Source organism: Cherax quadricarinatus, chromosome 10 (genome assembly GCF_038502225.1).
Source record: "Cherax quadricarinatus isolate ZL_2023a chromosome 10, ASM3850222v1, whole genome shotgun sequence".
In the NCBI taxonomy this organism is placed as follows: Eukaryota; Metazoa; Arthropoda; class Malacostraca; order Decapoda; family Parastacidae; genus Cherax; species Cherax quadricarinatus.
In genome coordinates this window covers 51,685,153-51,707,008 of record NC_091301.1, presented here as the reverse complement: position 1 = coordinate 51,707,008, position 21,856 = coordinate 51,685,153, and positions in this window count along the sequence as shown.

The following is a 21,856-nucleotide window of genomic DNA, read 5'->3' as shown; positions in this document are numbered from 1 at the left end:
ACAAGGGGACACAGTTGGAAGCTGAAGACACAGATGAATCACAGGGATGTTAGGAAGTATTTCTTCAGCCACAGAGTAGTCAGTAAGTGGAATAGTTTGGGAAGCAATGTAGTGGAGGCAGGATCCATACATAGCTTTAAGCAGAGGTATGATAAAGCTCACGGCTCAGGGAGAGTGACCTAGTAGCGATCAGTGAAGAGGTGGGGCCAGGAGCTCGGACTCGACCCCCGCAACCTCAACTAGGTGAGTACAACTAGGTGAGTACACACACACACACACACACACACACACACACACACAGACACACACATACACATACACATACACACACAGGAACAAGCACTTGTAAGCTGTAGTACACACACAAACACACACACAGGATTTCACACCGTCCTGTGAACTGACCATCTGAACCTTTCTCCTCTCCCCCCCCTCTTTCTACCCTAAGTAGACCTATCTCTACCTTTCTCACTCTTTACCTATATCTCTCTCTCTACCTATCACTCTCTACCTATCTCTCTCTCTTCCCTCTCCCATCTCTCCCCTCTAACATCTCTTACCTCTAACACCTCCCCCCCTCTAACATCTCTCCCCTCTAACATCTGTCCCCTCCCATTATCTCTCCCCTCTCCCTTTCCCCATCTCTCTCCCATCCTCCCTTCCCTCTCCCCCTAGCCTCTCTCCCCTCTCGCTCTCCCATCTCCCCCCTCTTTCCCCCTTCTCCCCCCTCTTTCCCCCTTCTCCCCCTCTCTGCCCCCTCTCTCTCCCCCTCTTTGCCTTCTCTTTCTCTCTCTCTCTCCCTCTCTCCCTCTCTCTCTCTCTCTCTCTCTCTCTTGCTCTCTCTCTCTCTTGCTCTCTCTCGTCCCCATTTTCCCTTCTAACTCTCCCCTCTCCTACTCTTCCCTTCACTCTCTCTCCCCCTCTACCTTTCCCTTCTCTCTTCTCTCACAAAAAAAAAAAAAAAAAAAAAATGGTGGGGACTCGCAGGAACCAAGGATCAGATGAGAATGGTTCTGGTAGGGAGGAGTGGATGGAGGAGCAGTGGAAAAGGATGGAACAAGAGTGGGAGAGAAAATTAGGAGAGCTTTCTGAAAAAATGGAGAAAGAGCTCTCTGTGAAATTGGAAAAGAGGTTGGAGAAGGAGACAAAGAATTGGGAGGCACAAGTCGAAACTGCAGTAGCCAAGATAAGGGTCCTAGAAGTTGACATAAATAGGCTGAAGCGAGTTACAGGGGCAGTGACCAGAGAAGACAGCATATGAAGCTGCGAGGCCGAACAGGAAGGAAGGAATTATGAATTATGCTAAGGTCATATCAGTCTGCCAAGGAGGACCAAGGAGTGAAAGGGAAGATCAGCTGGTTGCAGATGGAGAGGGTGATAGGTCGAATACTGAGGCACAACCAGGCTATCAAGAGCCACTGGAAAAATCAAGGGAGAAACTGACCACATACAGGCAGGATCCAGAGTCACAGAGGGTGAGGCAATGGGAGGAAGAAAGGGCAAAATCAGTGTTTATCCATGGGCTTCAGGAGAGAGAGGAAAGGACACACACTGAAAGGCAGCAGGAAGAAAGAAAGGAGATTGAGAAAATCATCACGGAAATAGGTGAAGAGATGGACGAGATTGTAAATTTTCAGAGAATAGGGGGGTACTCGAAGGGGAGAAACCGACCAATCAAGCTGATTCTCAGGACGGAAACAGTGCGGAACAGGATCCTCCAAGAGAAACCACGATTGAAATACTCGGAAGAGTACAAAAGGGTGTTCCTAGACAGAGACAGAACAAAATCAGAACAACAGCATCTGAGGGAGAGGACAAAAAAGCGAAAGGAGCTAGGAAAAGAGACAAGGAGGGAACCAGCAGAGGTCAGTCAGAGCAGAACAGAACAGCAAGGGCAAGCACACACACAACTATTCTCAGAACCATACAACCTATCACACCATCCCAACACACACTACAATCCATACCCACAGCCTCCACCCAACACCGAGCTATAGAATCCCACAGTATGCCACCAGGTCTCCCACCCTCACAGGCCCCCCAAACCACAGTGTTGGAAAGGAAACTGAAGGTATGGTACACAAACGCTGATGGAATAACAAATAAGTGGGAGGAGTGGCATGAAAGAGTCAAAGAAGCATCACCGGACATCATAGCTCTCACAGAAACCAAGCTTACAGGTATGATAACAGATGCCATCTTTCCAACGGGATACCAAATCCTGAGGAAAGACAGAGGGAACAGGGGGGGTGGAGGAGTGGCGTTGCTGATCAAAAATCGCTGGAATTTTGATGAGCTGGAGAGAGGAGACAGCGGAGAAGAAAGTGATTACATAGTGGGAACACTTCACTCTGGAGGTCCCAAGGTGGTAATAGCAGTGATGTATAACCCACCACAGAACAGCAGGAGGCCAAGGCAAGAGTACGACGAGAGCAATAGAGCGATGGTTGACACACTGGCTAGAGTGGCCAGAAGAGCTCATGCATGCAGGGCAAAGCTCCTGATCATGGGTGACTTTAACCACAAGGAGATCGATTGGGAGAACTTGGACCCACATGGGGGCCAAGATACATGGAGGGCTAAGATGATGGAGGTGGTACTGGAAAATTTCATGTGCCAACACGTAAGGGACACTACAAGAGAGAGAGGAGAGGATGAACCATCAAGGCTGGACTTAGTATTCACCTTGAGTAGTGCAGATATCGAGGACATCACATATGAAAGACCCCTTGGGGCCAGTGACCATGTGGTTTTAAGCTTCGAATACACAGTAGAGCTACAAGTGGAGGGAGAAGCAGGAAGGCCAGGACGAATGAAGCCAAACTACAAGAAAGGGAACTACACAGGAATGAGGAACTACCTGAACGGGGTTCAGTGGGACAGAGAACTGGCAGGGAAGCCAGTTAATGAGATGATGGAATATGTAGCAACAAAATGCAAGGAGGCTGAGGAGAGGTTTGTACCCAAGGGTAACAGGATTAATGATAAAGCCAGGATGAGCCCATGGTTTACCCAAAGGTGCAGGGAGGCAAAAACCAAGTGTGCTAGGGAATGGAAGAAATATAGAAGGCAAAGGACCCAGGAGAATAAGGAGAACAGTCGTAGAGCCAGAAATGAATATGCACAGATAAGAAGGGAGGCCCAAAGACAATATGAAAATGACATAGCAGCGAAAGCCAAATCTGACCCGAAACTGTTGTATAGCCACATCAGGAGGAAAACAACAGTCAAGGACCAGGTAATCAGGCTAAGGAAGGAAGGAGGAGAGACAACAAGAAATGACCGTGAAGTATGTGAAGAACTCAACAAGAGATTCAAAGAAGTGTTCACAGAGGAGACAGAAGGGACTCCAGAAAGACGGAGAGGTGGGGCACACCACCAAGTGCTGGACACAGTGCACACAACCGAGGAAGAAGTGAAGAGGCTTCTGAGTGAGCTAGATACCTCAAAGGCAATGGGGCCAGATAACATCTCCCCATGGGTATTGAGAGAGGGAGCAGAGGCGCTATGTGTACCCCTAACAACAATATTCAATACATCTATCGAAACAGGGAGATTGCCTGAGGCATGGAAGACAGCAAATGTAGTCCCAATCTTTAAAAAAGGAGACAGACATGAAGCATTAAACTACAGACCAGTGTCACTGACATGTATAGTATGCAAAATCATGGAGAAGATTATCAGGAGAAGAGTGGTGGAACACCTAGAAAGGAATGATCTCATCAACAGCAGCCAACATGGTTTCAGGGATGGGAAATCCTGTGTCACAAACCTACTGGAGTTCTATGACATGGTGACAGCAGTAAGACAAGAGAGAGAGGGGTGGGTGGATTGCATTTTCTTGGACTGTAAGAAGGCGTTTGACACAGTTCCACACAAGAGATTGGTGCAAAAACTGGAGGACCAAGCAGGGATAACAGGGAAGGCACTACAATGGATCAGGGAATACTTGTCAGGAAGACAGGAGCGAGTCATGGTACGTGGCGAGGTGTCAGAGTGGGCACCTGTGACCAGCGGGGTCCTGCAGGGGTCAGTCCTAGGACCAGTGCTGTTTCTGGTATTTGTGAACGACATGACGGAAGGAATAGACTCTGAGGTGTCCCTGTTTGCAGATGACGTGAAGTTGATGAGAAGAATTCACTCGATCGAAGACCAGGCAGAACTACAAAGGGATCTGGACAGGCTGCAGACCTGGTCCAGCAATTGGCTCCTGGAGTTCAATCCCACCAAGTGCAAAGTCATGAAGATTGGGGAAGGGCAAAGAAGGCCGCAGACGGAGTACAGTCTAGGGGGTCAGAGACTACAAACCTCACTCAAGGAAAAAGATCTTGGGGTGAGTATAACACCAGGCACATCTCCTGAAGCGCACATCAACCAAATAACTGCTGCAGCATATGGGCGCCTAGCAAACCTCAGAACAGCATTCCGACATCTTAATAAGGAATCATTCAGGACCCTGTACACCGTGTACGTTAGGCCCATATTGGAGTATGCGGCACCAGTTTGGAACCCACACCTAGCCAAGCACGTGAAGAAACTAGAGAAAGTGCAAAGGTTTGCAACAAGACTAGTCCCAGAGCTAAGAGATATGTCCTACGAGGAGAGGTTAAGGGAAATCAACCTGACGACACTGGAGGACAGGAGAGATAGGGGGGACATGATAACGACATACAAAATACTGAGAGGAATTGACAAGGTGGACAAAGACAGGATGTTCCAGAGATTGGACACAGTAACAAGGGGACACAGTTGGAAGCTGATGACACAGATGAATCACAAGGATGTTAGGAAGTATTTCTTCAGCCACAGAGTAGTCAGTAAGTGGAATAGTTTGGGAAGCGATGTAGTGGAGGCAGGATCCATACATAGCTTTAAGCAGAGGTATGATAAAGCTCACGGCTCAGGGAGAGTGACCTAGTAGCGATCAGTGAAGAGGCGGGGCCAGGAGCTCGGACTCGACCTCCGCAACCTCAACTAGGTGAGTACACTCACTCACTCGCGCGCGCGCGCGCTCGCATGAGGCCTTAAACAGGGCTCCAAATCCTCGGATCCTATCACTCGTCCTTTACGTGACGGTGTCAGTGAACATAACTTCAAGAGAATAACAAGGTTTCCAGAGTCTGAAAAGTGTGATAAGGTAAAAAAATTCACAATTTAATTTGATTGTGTGTGTTTTTACTGGAAGCCTAAGTGAGGGTAGCGAATGGAGGGTGAGGCTGCTGGTACTGACCCGCCGTTCATAAGTGACATTAGTGATCACAAAAAACAGTTATTAACAACAGGACTATTGACTACAAGTCAGTAAAAATGCAGATATCCAATCAGTAGTTCAGTGATGACGTCGTTAATGAATGATTTGGAAAAGAAAGATAAAACAGAGTAGAGAGACAAAGTCTCCGGCAGTTGGTGCTGCTAGAAGTGAGAAATGAACAGAATTTGTCTCATAAAGTCGAGGTTATGACTACGATACTAAGGAAAAGAGTGTAAATACTACGATATTGACGGGTTGGGTGAGTGAGAAAACTGTAATGAATGACATTATGAAAAGACACTACGAAGATTTCAACTTCATATACACCTGTGGCATCATTCGCCAGATACTCGTCTATATGTGGGAGCAATTTGGTAGGTCTTTCTGTTTTGCGTCTGGCCCAGCTGGATGTGTAGAATGACTCTCTCCTTGAGTGTTAGACGACAAACAGGGGCAGCCCTGACAGAATATTTAGCAAGTTAGTAGGATAACTAATAATTAGGAACTAATTTTCAACTCCATGCCAGCAATAAATGTATAAATGGGTGTCTTAAAGATCTCATGTGCACCAGTGATATACATGTAATAGTAATATATAAGAAACAATACATACATAGTAATATATAAGAAAGCAATATATCTACTGGCCCATGTTTCATGGGCCAGTAGATGTATTGCTATATAGGATATCGATGGAAACGTTTCCTGACAAGAGGATCAGCTATGATATAAAAGCCGTTGCTCTGTATGAAACTGTTGGATATGCCGATGAATGATTGCAAGGTCCTGCGTCTCGGAGTGTCTTTTCTGGTGATGAGCCTTGTGTTTCCGTAGTTAATTAAACAGCTTACAAAGTTTCGGCATAATCTTCGACGTGGAAATCACACTTCTGCTGTATTAGTGTTGTGTAATACGTGTTTGGAGGCCTCTGCATGTTTCACCCACGTATAATTGGTTGCGATTTACGCAAGAGACTATTATGCCCCCGTAAATGATTAATCATGGTTGTGTCCTTTACTGGTGATGTTTTTGTAGTAGATGTAGAGGCTGATACGTGGAAGGCAGGAATACTGGAAAAGATATTGGAGACGCATTTGGCAACGGAGTAAGTAGAGAGGATTATGTATATTTTCTCCGTGTTATATGCACCGCGTCTGAATATCTAAGTAAGGAGGATAATGGAACTTAGAAAATACTTGTTCGAGGGAAGAGCATGAAAGGAACACAAGAAGGAAGAATTCTATTATTTCGAAATGTTTAATTTTTATCGTTGTGAGAGTAGAAGTGGAGGAGATCGTGTTGGTTGGTCGGTCGGTTTTTCGTTAACCTTAAAACGAAACTCGTGGTTAAACATAGAGCCGTCGAGTTATTTTAGTATAGATTGGATTGAAGATACGACCTGGAACAGCTTATGTTTTAGCGTTTACGAGTTATAATGAGAATGTCGTCAAACTAACGAAGCCAGATGACTGAAGAGGGATTAATAGAGGAAAATCGCTCAATTTCAAGATGTTCCATGTATATGTTCGCCAGTACAACACAAAGTGCGGAACTCCTTGAGCAGGAAGGTCGAGGGAGTTGTCAATTTTCAGGTGCAGAAGATCAATAGCTGGAGAGGTTCTTGTTGAAGACATTATGCTTTGATGCGATTGAAGAGATCACAAGAGTGTTTAGGATAAGCTCTACTAATTGTGCCCAAGAGTTTAGATAGGTGCTTATCAAGATTCTCATCTCTCTGAGAGAAGGGTTTTAATGGAACTCCTGGCTTGTAAGTTTATGGTTGGCTGTACATACTGGCGGGTCTGAGGCAGCTAGTACCTGTAGTCGTTAGTGTTCAGTATTGCAATATCACCTCCTTGATCAGGAGTATTGACTCTGATGATTTGTCTTTTGCTAATGTTTTGGGTCAAGTGATGTAACGTTGAGGTAGGACTGGAGAGCTGTGTGGCCGCTGAAATGATGACTTAAAGATAGTCTTTTTGAAAGTTCAGCTCTATGATTCCCGTAGCAATTTTGAGGCTTAAGCAAAGGCTTCAATTTCTGCTTTCGATAATGGATGAAATAATAGGTTTTGTATAATTTCAGGTCTTCCCAAATTTTTCCAATGACTGTTTTTGCAGGGAGTTTGGAGTTTCCTAATAAGCCTAATTTTCTGTTGGTCATTAGATGTTTTGACTCTAAGTCCGTATATTTCCGGCAGTGAATCTATCTGTGTTACTTCAGAGTGCCGTGCTTAATGTCCTGGCCTGAAGAAAAGATTCATTTGTTGCACTGTTCATGTCGTCTGTCATCTGCACGCTCTTCAAGGCAGGTTCGTACTGTCGCGAAGAAATGAGGTCTAAGAATAGCGATTTCAGGTGGAGTAGCTCTTGGTAAGTCTATTAGACACATTCACGGAAAAAATTGTTTACTGCGGAATAGGTAAGCTTTCAGAAAAAGGTTCAGATATTCTCTGTGTGAATGATCTATTTCTACTGCAGTGTATGACACAATGGAGATAAATGCATTAAAATAGCGACACGATGGAAAAGCTGACGCAGATGAAGAATAATTCAATCTTTTGCTGACAATGTTTCGCCTACACAGTGTACTTTATCAAGTCACAAAGAGATCTAGGGATCATGATAACGTGAAGGGACAGTTGAGAAATGTTGAAGTTGATCGCTTGAAAGAGGTTGGGCTTCAGAAGGAACCTCCCGGCTTGGGCCAGTAGGTCTGTTGCTAAGGATAATGGCAAGAGGTTAAAGCTGTGTTGTAAAAGCCGTTATCCTGGTTGAAACTGTTGGATATGCAGATGAGTGATGAGTCCAAGATCCTGCATCTCTAGGTGTCTTCTATTGCGATGAGCCTTGCGTCTCTGTAATTCATTACACTGCTGAGGATGTTTCTGTGTAAAAAAACAGGCATTCCTCAAGTCGTCCATTTTGTTTGGTGTATTGATGTTCCGAAATACGTGTTTGGAGGTCTCTGGAAGAATCACTCATGTAATCTCCTTGTTATTTGGTGTTCTCAATTATATCCACAACATTAATGTCAGGAACAAGAAACTCTCCAACCTAGTCGTGACATCCCAAGGTACACTACACGAGCCATTGATCTCTTGCGCTGGAAAATTGATGACTCCATCAACATTCCTGTTTCAGCCAACAATTTCATCGACCTTGCTTAACTTTGTGTTGATTTCATATGTTTCTCTATTGAAAATATTTTTTTTCAACAGACTTGAAGACTGCCCATTAGTTCCTCAGTTGGTGTAGTACTGGCGAACCCATACATGGAAATTCTAGAAGATTAGCGGTTTTCCACATTTATTTCCTTTCAGTTACCTGGCTATGTTAAGCTGGTGACATTCTAATCATAACTCATAACATTGGAACCAACATTCCCTCAACCAGGTCGAGCCTTCAGTCTACAAGAAGTCCAAAACACACTTCTTTTCCTTGATCTGCCCTGCAAGACTGACGATGAGCTTGGTTTCAAAGGCTACCGAAAACCGACCAACCAACACGATCTTCCCCACTTCTTCTCTCACAACGATACCAAAACTATCTTCATTCCCTCCAAGTCTACAGTAGTAAATTACTTGAGGAAGAATGTTCTCTCCTCGAATGAGTTATTTCTAAGTTTCAATATCCTCATTACGTCATTAGACTGCAGACGCCGTGCATAAGAACATATGAAAGAAGGAACACAGCAGACCTACTGGCCCATGTGAGACAGGTCTAAGTCACCTTCCAGCTTAAACCAATGACCCACCTAGTCAGGCCAGGTCACATCCACTTAAGGAAGGGGCACGGCATCAGGATTAGTAGCACAAGCTAGTTGGGTACAACTCACACCCACCCACACCCACTCATGTATTTATCTAACCTATTTTTAAAACTACACAACGTCTTAGCTTCTATTACGGTAATTGGGAGTTTGTTACACTCATCCACAATTCTATTACCAAACCATTGCTTCCCTATATCATTCTTGAATCTGAATTTTTCCAGCTTAAAGCCATTGCTGCGAGTCCTGTCTTGACTATATATTTTTAGCATGCTATTTACATTCCCTTTATTTATTCCTGTTTTCCAATCATATCATTTCCTCAATCATATCCCCCCTAATTCTACGCCTTTCTAGAGAGTGCAGATACAGGGCCTCAGTCTATCCTCATAGGAAAGATTTCTGATACATGGATCAAGTTTGTCATCTTCCAATTGAAGTTTTCCACAGCATTTATATCCATTCTGTAATACGGTGACTAGAACTGTGCAGCATAATCTAAATGAGGCCTAACCAAGGATATATAGAGCTGAAGAACAACCTGAGGACTCCTTTTATTTATGCTCCTTAATTTGAAACCAAGAATTCTGTTCGTTTTATTGCGAACACTTATGCATTGTTGTGTTGGCTTTAGATTACTACTAACCAGAACTTCCAAATCCTTTTCGCAATCAGTAATATTAAGATCTACATTATCTAGTTTATATGTGGCATGGTCATTTTCTTGTCCAATGTTTAGAACTTTGCATTTGTCTATATTAAACTGCATCTGCTACTTCTCCGACCACTGCATCAGTCTATTCAAATATTCTTGGAGTGATCTAATGTTCTCATTTAAATGAATTAGGCGACCTGTTTTGGTGGCATTAGCATACTTATGTCGCTATTAAATCCCTCATCAATGTCGTTTATATAATTTGTGAATAAGGGGCCCAACACTGACCCCTGTGGAACACCACTCGTGACGTGCCCCCTCTCTGATTTCTCCCCATTGTTGCAAACTCTCTGCTGCCTATCTATTAACCACGCCTCTACCCAGGAAAAATTTAGCTGTGATTCGTCGCCTTCGTCTGTATAGGGAGCGTCTCTCTCTAGTTTACATCCTCTCTTTCTTGTCCTTAATGGAATGTGCCTTCAGCAGACCTCAAGTGCCACAGCGTTAATTTTTTCTAGGCAATGGTTCGGATCCTTGTTGTTTAGGATATCTTCCCAGTTTGTTTCATTTAGGGCATTGTTGACTTGTTCCTAGTGTGTTTTTGTTATTGAAGTTGAATTATGTGAAGACACTCTCCTAACTGATCACATTTTGCTGGTCAGGAGCCATGCGCATACATGTCTGTACCTCTGTATGTTGTGCTCTGTGATTATGATACGGTTATATTATGTATCAGATAGTCGTTGTTATTGAAGATGAGGTCCAGTGTATTTTCTAGTCTTGTAGGCTCTAACTTTGCCAGATGGACTATTGTCACACCCTGCGTCATTATGTAATGGAGTGCGATCAAATTAGTGAATTTAGAAACAACTCACTCAGAAATGTTCAAGAAATGGCAAAGTATTTTATCCACAGTGGTATATTACTGACCATTCTGGAGAAATACCCTGACTTTGCTTTGTGTGTGTGTGTGTGTGTGTGTGTGTGTGTGTGTGTGTGGGTACTCACCTATTTGTACTCACCTATTTGTGGTTGCAGGGGTTGAGTCACAGCTCCTGGCCCCGCCTCTTCGCTGATTGCTACTAGGTCCTCTCTCTCCCTGCCCCATGAGCTCTATCATATCTCGCCTTAAAACTATGTATGGTTCCCGCCTCCACTACGTCACTTTCTAGGCTATTCCACGGCTTGACTACTCTATGACTGAAGAAATACTTCCTAACATCCCTTTGATTCATCTGAGTCTTCAACTTCCAATTGTGACCTCTTGTGTCTGTGTCCCTTATCTGGAACATCCCTTCTTTGTCCACCTTGTCTATTCCGCGCAGTATTTTATATGTCGTTATCATGTCTCCCCTGACCCTCCTGTCCTCCAGTGTCGTCAGGCCGATTTCCCTCAACCTTTCTTCGTAGGACAATCCCCGTAGCTCTGGGACTAGTCTTGTTGCAAACCTTTGCACTTTCTCTAATTTCTTGACGTGCTTGACTAGGTGTGGATTCCAAACTGGTGCTGCATACTCCAGTATGGGGTTGTTAGGTAAAACACAAATGCAACAGTTAGGTATCTTTATTTCGAAACGTTTCGCCTACACAATAGGCTTCTTCAGTCGAGTACAGAAAAGTTGATAGGAGCAGAAGAGACTTGAAGACGATGTAATCAGTCCATCATTTTAAGGGTGATGGACTGATTACATCGTCTTCAAGTCTCTTCTGCTTCTATCAACTTTTCTGTACTCGACTGAAGAAGCCTACTGTGTAGGCGAAACGTTTCGAAATAAAGATACCTAACTGTTGCATATGTGTCTTACCTAACAACCTGTCGGTATTTTATACCATTTTAATGTTCACTCCAGTATGGGCCTGACGTAAATGGTATACAGAATCTTAAACGAATCCTTACTGAGGTATCGGAACGCTATCCGTAGGTTTGCCAGGCGCCCGTATGCTGCACCAGTTATCTGATTGATGTACGCCTCAGGAGATATGCTCGGTGTTATACTCACCCCCAGATCTTTTTCCTTGAGTGAGGTTTGCAGTCTTTGGCCATCTAAACTATGTTGTGTCTACGGTCTTCTTTGCCCTTCCCCAATCTTCATGACTTTGCATTTGGCAGGGTTAAATTCAAGGAGCCAGTTGCTGGACCAGGCTTGTAGCCTGTCCAGGTCTCTTTGTAGTCCTGTCTGATCCTCATCCGATTTGATTCTTCTCATTAACTTTGCATCATCTGCAAATAAGGACACTTCTGAGTCTATCCCTTCCGTTATGTCATTCACATATACCAAGAACAGCACAGGTCCTAGGACTGACCCCTGTGGAACCCCGCTTGTCACAGGCGCCCACTCTGACACCTCGTCGCGTACCATGACTCGTTGTTGCCTCCCTGTCAGATATTCTCTGATCCATTGCAGTGCCTTTCCTGTTATGTGTGCCTGATCCTCTAGCTTTTGCAGTAACCTATTGTGAGGAACTGTGTCGAAGGCCTTCTTGCAGTCCAAAAATATGCAGTCGATCCACCCCTCTCTCTCTTGTCTTACTTCTGTCACCTTGTCATAAAACTCTAGTAGATTTGTGACACAGGATTTTCCTTCCCTGAAACCGTGCTGGTTGTCAATTATACACTTGTTTCTTTCCAGGTGCCCCACCACTCTCCTCCTGATGATCTTCTCCATGACCTTGCATACTATACACGTTAGTGATACAGGTCTGTAGTTTAGTGCCTCATGTCTGTCTCCCTTTTTAAAAATTGGGACTACATTTGCCATTTTCCATACCTCAGAGAGTTGCCCAGTTTCAAATGATGTGTTGAAGATCTTTGTTAATGGCTCACACAATATCTCTGCTCCCTCTTTAAGGACCCATGGAGAGATGTCTGGTCCCACCGCCTTTGAAGTGTCAAGTTCGCATAGCAGCTTCTTCACCTCCTCCTTGGTTATATGTACCTCATCCAGCACTTGCTGGTGTGCCCCCCTGTTCTGATTTCCTGGAGTCCTACTGGTTTCCACTGTAAATGCCTCTTTAAATCTTGTGTTGAGTTCCTGACATACCTCTTGGTCGTTTCTTGTGAATTCCCCATCACCCTTCCTCAGTCTGATTACCTGGTCCTTGACTGTTGTTTTCCTGCTGATGTGGCTGTACAACAGCTTCGGGTCAGTCTTTACTTTTGATGCTATGTCATTTTCACATTGTCTCTGAGCCTCCCTTCTTATCTGTGCATATTAGTTTCTGGCTCTTCGGCTGATTTCTTTATTTTCCTGAGTTCTCTGTCTTCTGTACCTTTTCCATTCTCTAGTACACCTAGTTTTTGCCTCCCTACACCTTTGGGTGAACCAAGGACTCGTTCTGTTCTTCCCATTATTTCTGTTTCCCTTGGGAACAAACCTCTCCTCTGCCTCCTTGCATTTTGTTGCCACATAGTCCATTATTTCTTGTACTGGTTTTCCTGTCAGTTCCCTCTCCCACTGAATGTCTTGAAGGAAGTTCCTCATGCCCGAGTAGTTCCCCCTTTTGTAGTTTGGTTTTTCACAGCCTATTCTGCTACTCTCTCCACTTGGAGTTCAACTATGTAGTCGAAGCACAGAACCACATGATCACTAGCTCCCAGGGGCCTTTCATACATGATACCCTCGATGTCCGAACTACTCAAGGTGAATACAAGGTCCAGCCTTGCTGGTTCATCCTCTCCTCTCTCTCTGGTAGTGTATCTAACATGTTGATGCATGATGTTTTCCAGTACCACATCCATCATCTTGGCTCTCCATGTTTCGGGACCCCCATGGGGCTCCAGGTTTTCCCAGTCAATCTCCTTGTGATTGAAATCACCCATAACTAGTAACTTTGCTCCCCCCATGTGTGCTCTCCTGGCCACCTCGGCTAGTGTGTCGATCATTGCTCTGTTGCTCTCATCGTATTCTTCTCTTGGCCTCCTGCAGTTCTGTGGTGGGTTGTACATTACTGCAATTATCACCTTATGTCCCTCAGACTGGGTTGTTCCTACTAAGTAGTCCCTTTCGCCCGTGCCATCCATTCCTTCCATTTTCTCAAAACCTCACTGGTTTTTTATGAGCAGTGCAACTTTCCTCCCCTCTCCTCCCTCTGTCTTTCCTGAGGATTTGATATCCAGATGGAAAGATTGAATCTGTTATTATTCTGGTGAGTTTTGTTTCTGTGAGTGCTATTATGTCTGGGGGTGGGTCCTTGATTCTTTCGTGCCACTCCTCATACTTGTTTGTTATTCCATCTGCATTTGTATACCACACCTTCAACTTCTTTTCTAGGACTGTGGTCTGGGAGGTATATTGGGGTTGGAGAAGTGGGAGACCTGGTAAGGAACTATGGGTGGTTGCTGTGGGGGTGGAGTTTGTAATGTAGTGGGTGGGGGCATTGGATGTGGCATGGGTGTTTTGATTTAGAGTGTTTGGTTGCACTGGGGTTGCCCTGGTTGGGAGGCTTCTATAGGAAGTTTTGAGGGAGGCTGTATTTGATCTTCTTCCTGGGTCTGGGATCTCCTGTCTGTCTTCTCCATCCCCTCTCTTTCCTCCTTTCGCCTTTGTACCATCTCTCTCAGTTTCTGCCTTCTTGTGTTCTGTCGTGGTCGAGATACACCTTCCTGTATGCCGGCATGTCCCTTAATCGTGCTTTCTCCTGCAGGATCCTGGTCCGAGTCGATTCTGCCTTGAAGGTCACTTTCACTGGCCGGGTTCTTTTTTTTACAAACCCCCCTATTCTCCGAAAATTTTCCAGCTGGGTCATGTCGTCTTCTCCTATTGCTTTCATGATGCTTTCAATTGCTTTTTTTCACCTTGTTTTCTTTCTTCATATGTTTCCCCTTCAACTTCCTGGAGCCCATACACAAAGACTGACCTCACCCTTTCATTCTCCCATTGCATATCCCTGTGTATCCCCTCATTTAATTTGGTTTCCTCCACTGCAGCTTTCCTTTCTTCAGTTTCACTGGCTAATGTACTTGGGCTCAGTGGCCTGTCATTTTCCCTTCTCGGCTTTCCTTGGGCTCTGTTGTTGTCTGTTAGGGCCTCCACATAAAGCTTAGCTCTTTCATTTACTACAGTCTCCTCTGATAGAGCTTCTCCATGCAGTTGTGCCACTTCTTTCCCTACAGTCCCCTTATTTGTGGCTGAGGTAGCAGTCTCTGTTGTCAATCCCAAAATGTTCTTTAGTTCTTTAGGCTGTTTCAGATTTTTTAGTTCCTCTTCTAAACTCTGTATCCTAGCCTCTGCTGCTTTGACATGCACCTCCCACTTCCTGCTTTCCATATCTATCCTCTCTTCCATTCTCATGCTAAGTTCTTCTAGTTCCTTTTCCCATTCATTATCCCTTTGTGTGTGTGTGTGTGTGTGTGGGGGGGGGGGGGTGTGCGTGTGTGTGTGGGGGGTGTGGGTGTGTGGGTGTGGGTGTGCGGGTGTGGGTGTGTGTGTGGGTGTGTGTGTGCGTGTGTGTGTGGGTGTGCGTGCTTGTGTGTATGCATATATTTGTACGCTCGTGTGCATGTGTCTGTGCGTGCGCCCTCGTGTGTGTATGTGTGTGCGCGCGCGCTAGTGTGGGTGTATGATCCACTTAATATTTGTATTTATAACTCATTACAATTGTGACCAGGTGTGGACGTAACAGTGGTTCATTACTTTGTAATTTGTTCATGACTGTAACCATGTATAGGAGTGAAGCTGATTCATTACCTCTGTAACTTGCCATGATTGTGACCAGATCTACCTGGAGTTCATTACCTTTGTAACTAATTCAGCTATCATAACTTTAGGGTCCAGTCCCTGGACCCATTATGTACCTTTGTAATCTTTTGACTACCGCCCACAGGATGGGTATGGGGTGCATAATCAAGATATTAAACTAACTAGGCTCTATTATTTGCTGGTTTAAGGTGAATTTAGCGCAGAGATTTATTAGCTCATGTGTGTGTGAATTTTCATCTTAGCTGCCTCCTGGTGTGATCTCTGCTAAAACATTATTTGCTATATTCGTCCATTTGAGGTGTCTCAAGTTGAAATCCCCCCAGTAGAAGATGTCTGGGGCAGGAGTTGGGAGATTTTCCAGACGGTGATCAATTTTCAAAAGCTGCTCTTGGAATTGCTGGGAAGTTGCTTGTATACAACCACAATGGCACGTTTTTGGTTTTCGATCTTCAGTACCAAAATTTCAACTACATTATTCAAGGTGTTTAGTACTACTGAGCAAATGAGCGACTCTGTAACATACAAGCCAACCCTCCCTTGTTGCCTATTTAGTCTGTCGCAACGGAATAGGTTATAACCTGGCATCCATATTTCGTTGCCAAAATGATCCTTTATGTGGGTCTCTGTGAAAGCTACAAACATTGCATTTGACTCCGCTTCAATGTTTTTATTTCATTTTTTTTATCCACCTTCCTAATTGAATTTCATCCACAACACGCCCAAAGATGAGGAACTCATGCCCAGATTCCTTAAATATGCTTAATACCTTTCAAAAGCATCTGCTGTTTGATTTCAAACGTTCGAAAATGATATCTGCTGAGTCTAATTATTGATAATAGTTCCAATACTTAATTGTTGATGCATCGTATGGGTAGGATAGAACCCGTTAATTTTACATTGTGTGTGATAAGAGATAAGATTTTCTTCGGATTTTTAACCTCGGAGGGTTAGCCAGCATGGATAACCCAAGAAAGTCAGTGCGTCATCGAGGACTCTGTCTGTCTTATTTCCATTGGGGTCCTAAATCTTGTGCCCCAGGATGCCACCCACACCAGTCGACTAACACCCAGGTACCTATTTGCTGCTAGGTGAACAGGACAACAGGTGTAAGGAAACACGCCGAAATGTTTCCACCCCGCCGGGAATCGAAGCCGGGACCTCCGTGTGTGAAGCGGGAGCTTCAGCCACCAGGCCCCCAGGGTGAGTAAATGTGCTAATATACTAGGCAGAAAATATACTAGAAAATACACTAGTTAGAAAAAAAAACTGGACTCTTTGTTAATGCCTCTTCTGACCATCTTGAAATTTTTAGCTAAAGTTTCCCAGAAATCGTGGAATGTTTTATTATTGCAACCCAGCGGCCTAATTTTCCATATATATTATATATACTGATATTGATTTCCATTCAGAAAATATGTCTCATCGGTGTCTGTTATTATAATCAAGGGGGAAGAGCTAAACCCGAAGGATTATACAGCGCCTGTGGGGGGGATATGGAAGGTATTCAGGCTTAATTCAGGGAACTGGAGCACAGATTAAATTCCTTAGATCAAGAGCCCCTCCTCTCATCGGTGTCAAAATATTACCGCTAATGCATAACTTGTAAAGAATAACAACACCTTACCGGTTTAGACTGAGCAGGTAAAAAAAAAATTCGAATCAAGGGATTTAGAGCAGTTACTGACTTCATTCCTCATGGCTCACAACCTCTGACAACTCTAACCCAAAATACACGCATATGCGTTGTCTTTCTATTCTCAGTTGATATTAGAATCTAGCTAGAGTGCAACCATTCAGTGTCAAAGCATCAAAGGTAACTTAGAGTGTATGGTAACAACCCTCAAGTGTATATCCAGTTTTTTAAGCAACCATCTGTGTGTTGAACTGAACCACGATATTTAATTCTTTAAGCTGAATAAAATAAAAAAAAATTAACATCAGTCTTCAGTGGCTGGTGTATTTAAAAAAATATGAATGAAATATTTTATGGGGGCTTAATGGTGTGAAGGTGGAAATTTTATTGGAATTTTTGCAACGACGTAGTTTTTGTGACTTCGTTAAAGGAAGTTTTTCCTTGATATTACGTTGTGTTAGTTTTAGTGTACCAGTTTAAAACAAATCAGGTTACTGTGAAATACCTGGAAAATATTTCTGAGGATCAGAAATAAGTCGATGTTTGACTCTACTGGGTTACTGTCTAATGTAATTTTTATGTCCCTTTAATATTTGTATATCCTCAAGATTATCGTAAGATTTTTAATGCTATGCATCTAGAGTCAAAATAAAAAGTACTTATTTCTTGCTTCCTTCATCGTTAAATGCTGGTCTAGAGAACAGTATGCATTGATTTTGGCCTCTGCAAACAGATATTTGCCTTGTCATAGAAAATAAATAGGGGAAACTTAAATACTCATTTTTTTGTGATATTAACCGAATGCTTTGTCCGACTGGCTTCAACCCTTCGACGCTGATAACTTGATAAGGAAACTTCTGAGAAATGGTGGTGATTCTTAGTGGAAAGTTTGAATTCGTTTTGGGGAGATAATCGAGTTTACCATTTTGACTGAAGAATCTGGGATGCTGCTTTCCACATGATAACTTGAGTAAGCCTCTTATAATTCGTTTGAAATATTCAACACTAACATTTAATCACATTAGAAACGTATGTTGCACTCTGCACAACTGAGGTGCAGTGGAGTTAAGTTTTGCAATACAGTGTTACCTTTAACAGATCACGCAGGGACTGATATACATCCAGTTATATGTCATACTGTGCCTAGAAAATGGGAGATTATCACTTTTGATCCAAGGAAGAGGATAACAGCCCTGCTTCCATAGATCAAGAGCCCCTCTCGTTTCCCTGGAAGGACCGGGAGAAAGAAAGCTTTCATTGGTTCTGGGAAATGTTAGGAAAGAATAATGGAAGGTTTCTGCTGAGGCAAGAATACTAGAAGATTGCTCCGGAAAAAATATTGAAAGGTCGATGAGAAACAAATGTTGGGAAATTGCTGAGGTAAGAACATTGTACACTTGGTGGGCAAGAAGACTGGAAGATTGCCAAGGTAAGAATTTTTGTATTTTTTTGTGAGGCAGGAATATTTGAAGACTGGATGTGCCCGAACATTGGATGAGTGTTTGGGCACGAATGTTTTAAGAAATAGTATAGTAAGAATATTGAAATACTGTAAGGGCAGGAGTACCGGATAACATAAGTACAATTGTCGTTCATATGTGTACATATGTGTAAATTTCCTAGGACAGCGCCCTCAGTTCTCACACTGAGGGTCCTGAATCGATGCCTTCAGCTGCTGCAGTGGAAGACACTTGTCATAGTGTAAGACACTTGTCATAGTGTAAGACACTTGTCATAGTTTAAGACACTTGTCATAGTGTAAGACACTTGTCATAGTGTAAGACACTTGCCATAGTGTAAGACACTTGTCATAGTGTAAGACACTTGTCATAGTGTAAGACACTTGTCATAGTGTAAGACACTTGTCATAGTGTAAGACACTTGTCATAGTGTAAGACACTTGTCATAGTGTAAGACACTTGCCATAGTGTAAGACACTTGCCATAGTGTAAGACACTTGCCATAGTTTAAGACACTTGTCATAGTGTAAGACACTTGTCATAGTGTAAGACACTTGTCATAGTGTAAGACACTTGTCATAGTGTAAGACACTTGTCATAGTGTAAGACACTTGCCATAGTGTAAGACACTTGCCATAGTGTAAGACACTTGTCATAGTGTAAGACACTTGTCATAGTGTAAGACACTTGTCATAGTGTAAGACACTTGTCATAGTGAAAGACACTTGTCATAGTGTAAGACACTTGTCATAGTGTAAGACACTTGTCATAGTGTAAGACACTTGTCATAGTGTAAGACACTTGTCATAGTGTAAGACACTTGTCATAGTGTAAGACACTTGCCATAGTGTAAGACACTTGCCATAGTGTAAGACACTTGTCATATTGTAAGACACTTGTCATAGTGTAAGACACTTGTCATAGTGTAAGACACTTGTCATAGTGTAAGACACTTGTCATAGTGTAAGACACTTGTCATAGTGTAAGACACTTGTCATAGTGTAAGACACTTGTCATAGTGTAAGACACTTGTCATAGTGTAAGACACTTGTCATAGTGTAAGACACTTGCCATAGTGTAAGACACTTGCCATAGTGTAAGACACTTGTCATAGTGTAAGACACTTGTCATAGTGTAAGACACTTGTCATAGTGTAAGACACTTGTCATAGTGTAAGACACTTGTCATAGTGTAAGACACTTGCCATAGTGTAAGACACTTGCCATAGTGTAAGACACTTGTCATAGTGTAAGACACTTGTCATAGTGTAAGACACTTGTCATAGTGTAAGACACTTGTCATAGTGTAAGACACTTGTCATAGTGTAATGTAACTGACGTACACTTAACAGTTTTATTTTATTTTTCTGTGAAGTCATATTCAGTCTCATTACATTATAACAAGTGTCTCGTTATAATAAACCTTGTTATAATAAACCTTGTTATAATAAACCTTGTTATAATAAACCTTGTTATAATAAACCTTGTTATAATAAACCTTGCTATAATAAACCTTGTTATAATAAACCTTGTTATAATAAACCTTGTTATAATAAACCTTGTTATAATAAACCTTGTTATAATAAACCTTGCTATAATAAACCTTGTTATAATAAACCTTGTTATAATAAACCTTCTTATAATAAACCTTCTTATAATAAACCTTGTTATAATGAACCTAAAATCATACTTGCTTACTACAAAGGGAAGTATTTCAAGGTCTGGCTTTTTTACGGATATCCTATTAATTTATTCATGTTAATATTTAAGATAATTGTAATTTGGTAAACATTCAAAGATTATGCAAGCTTATACCTATTCTCGCATACCAACAAAATACCTATGTACCAGCTGTACAAAATACCTATGTACCAGCTGTACAAAATACCTATGTACCAGCTGTACAAAATACCTATGTACCAGCTGTACAAAATACCTATGTACCAGCTGTACAAAATACCTATGTACCAGCTGTACAAAATACCTATGTACCAGCTGTACAAAATACCTATGTACCAGCTGTACAAAATACCTATATACCAGCTGTCCAAAATACCTATGTACCAGCTGTACAAAATACCTATGTACCAGCTGTACAAAATACCTATGTACCAGCTGTACAAAATACCTATGTACCAGCTGTACAAAATACCTATGTACCAGCTGTACAAAATACCTATGTACCAGCTGTACAAAATACCTATGTACCAGCTGTACAAAATACCTATGTACCAGCTGTACAAAATACCTATATACCAGCTGTACAAAATACCTATGTACCAGCTGTACAAAATACCTATGTACCAGCTGTACAAAATACCTATGTACCAGCTGTACAAAATACCTATGTACCAGCTGTACAAAATACCTATGTACCAGCTGTACAAAATACCTATGTACCAGCTGTACAAAATACCTATGTACCAGCTGTACAAAATACCTATGTTCCAGCTGTACAAAATACCTATGTACCAGCTGTACAAAATACCTATGTACCAGCTGTACAAAATACCTATGTACCAGCTGTACAAAATACCTATGTACCAGCTGTACATCCTCACTCTCATTCTGCTAATCTCTGGCATCCAATAATAACCAACTCTACTAACTCTATGTTCTTTCTTGTCCACTCTTTACACTCTATTTATAGTACTAACACAGTCTTATATCTCTATTAACTTGCCATTATTAGACTGTCAACTTATTCGCATCGCACTAATAAGTTATTCTCATTCCTCTCACAACATACTCTCTCTTTCTACTAATAACTTACTTTCATCCCACTAATAACTTTCAACCCACTAATAACTTACTTTCAACCCACTAGTAACTTACTTTCATCCCACTAATTACTCTTTTCCGGCTAATAACTTACGTCTCACCAATGACTTTCATCCCAATAATAACTTTCATCCCACTAATTACTCTTATCCCACTAATAACTTCATCCCACTAATAACTTCATCCCACTAATAACTTCATCCCACTAATAACTCATCACACTAATAACTTGCATTCATAATACTAAAAACTTACAAGCAAAGAAGTCGCTCGTAGTAATGGAAGCTTGAAGACTCTTATATCGGAAAGCGATGTTGTAACGGCTGGCGAGGCAAATAATCATGCAGACGTGGCAGAATTTCCGGCCGCATCGTACTAGGCATCTTTAGTCATGCAGTACTAGTACTGAGATAAGCCTTGGTGTGCTCAGGTATGAATAATCGTCTGTTTTTAAATGTTCAGGAGCACTGCAAGGTAGCTAGGGGCCCACAAAGGGTAGGAACAAGAACACAGAGTGGGGGGAAGGGAATAATGGACCAAGTACCCAATGTCCTAATTAGAATGAATTGGACAGCCTATTTTGGTGTCATCAGCAAATTTGCTTATG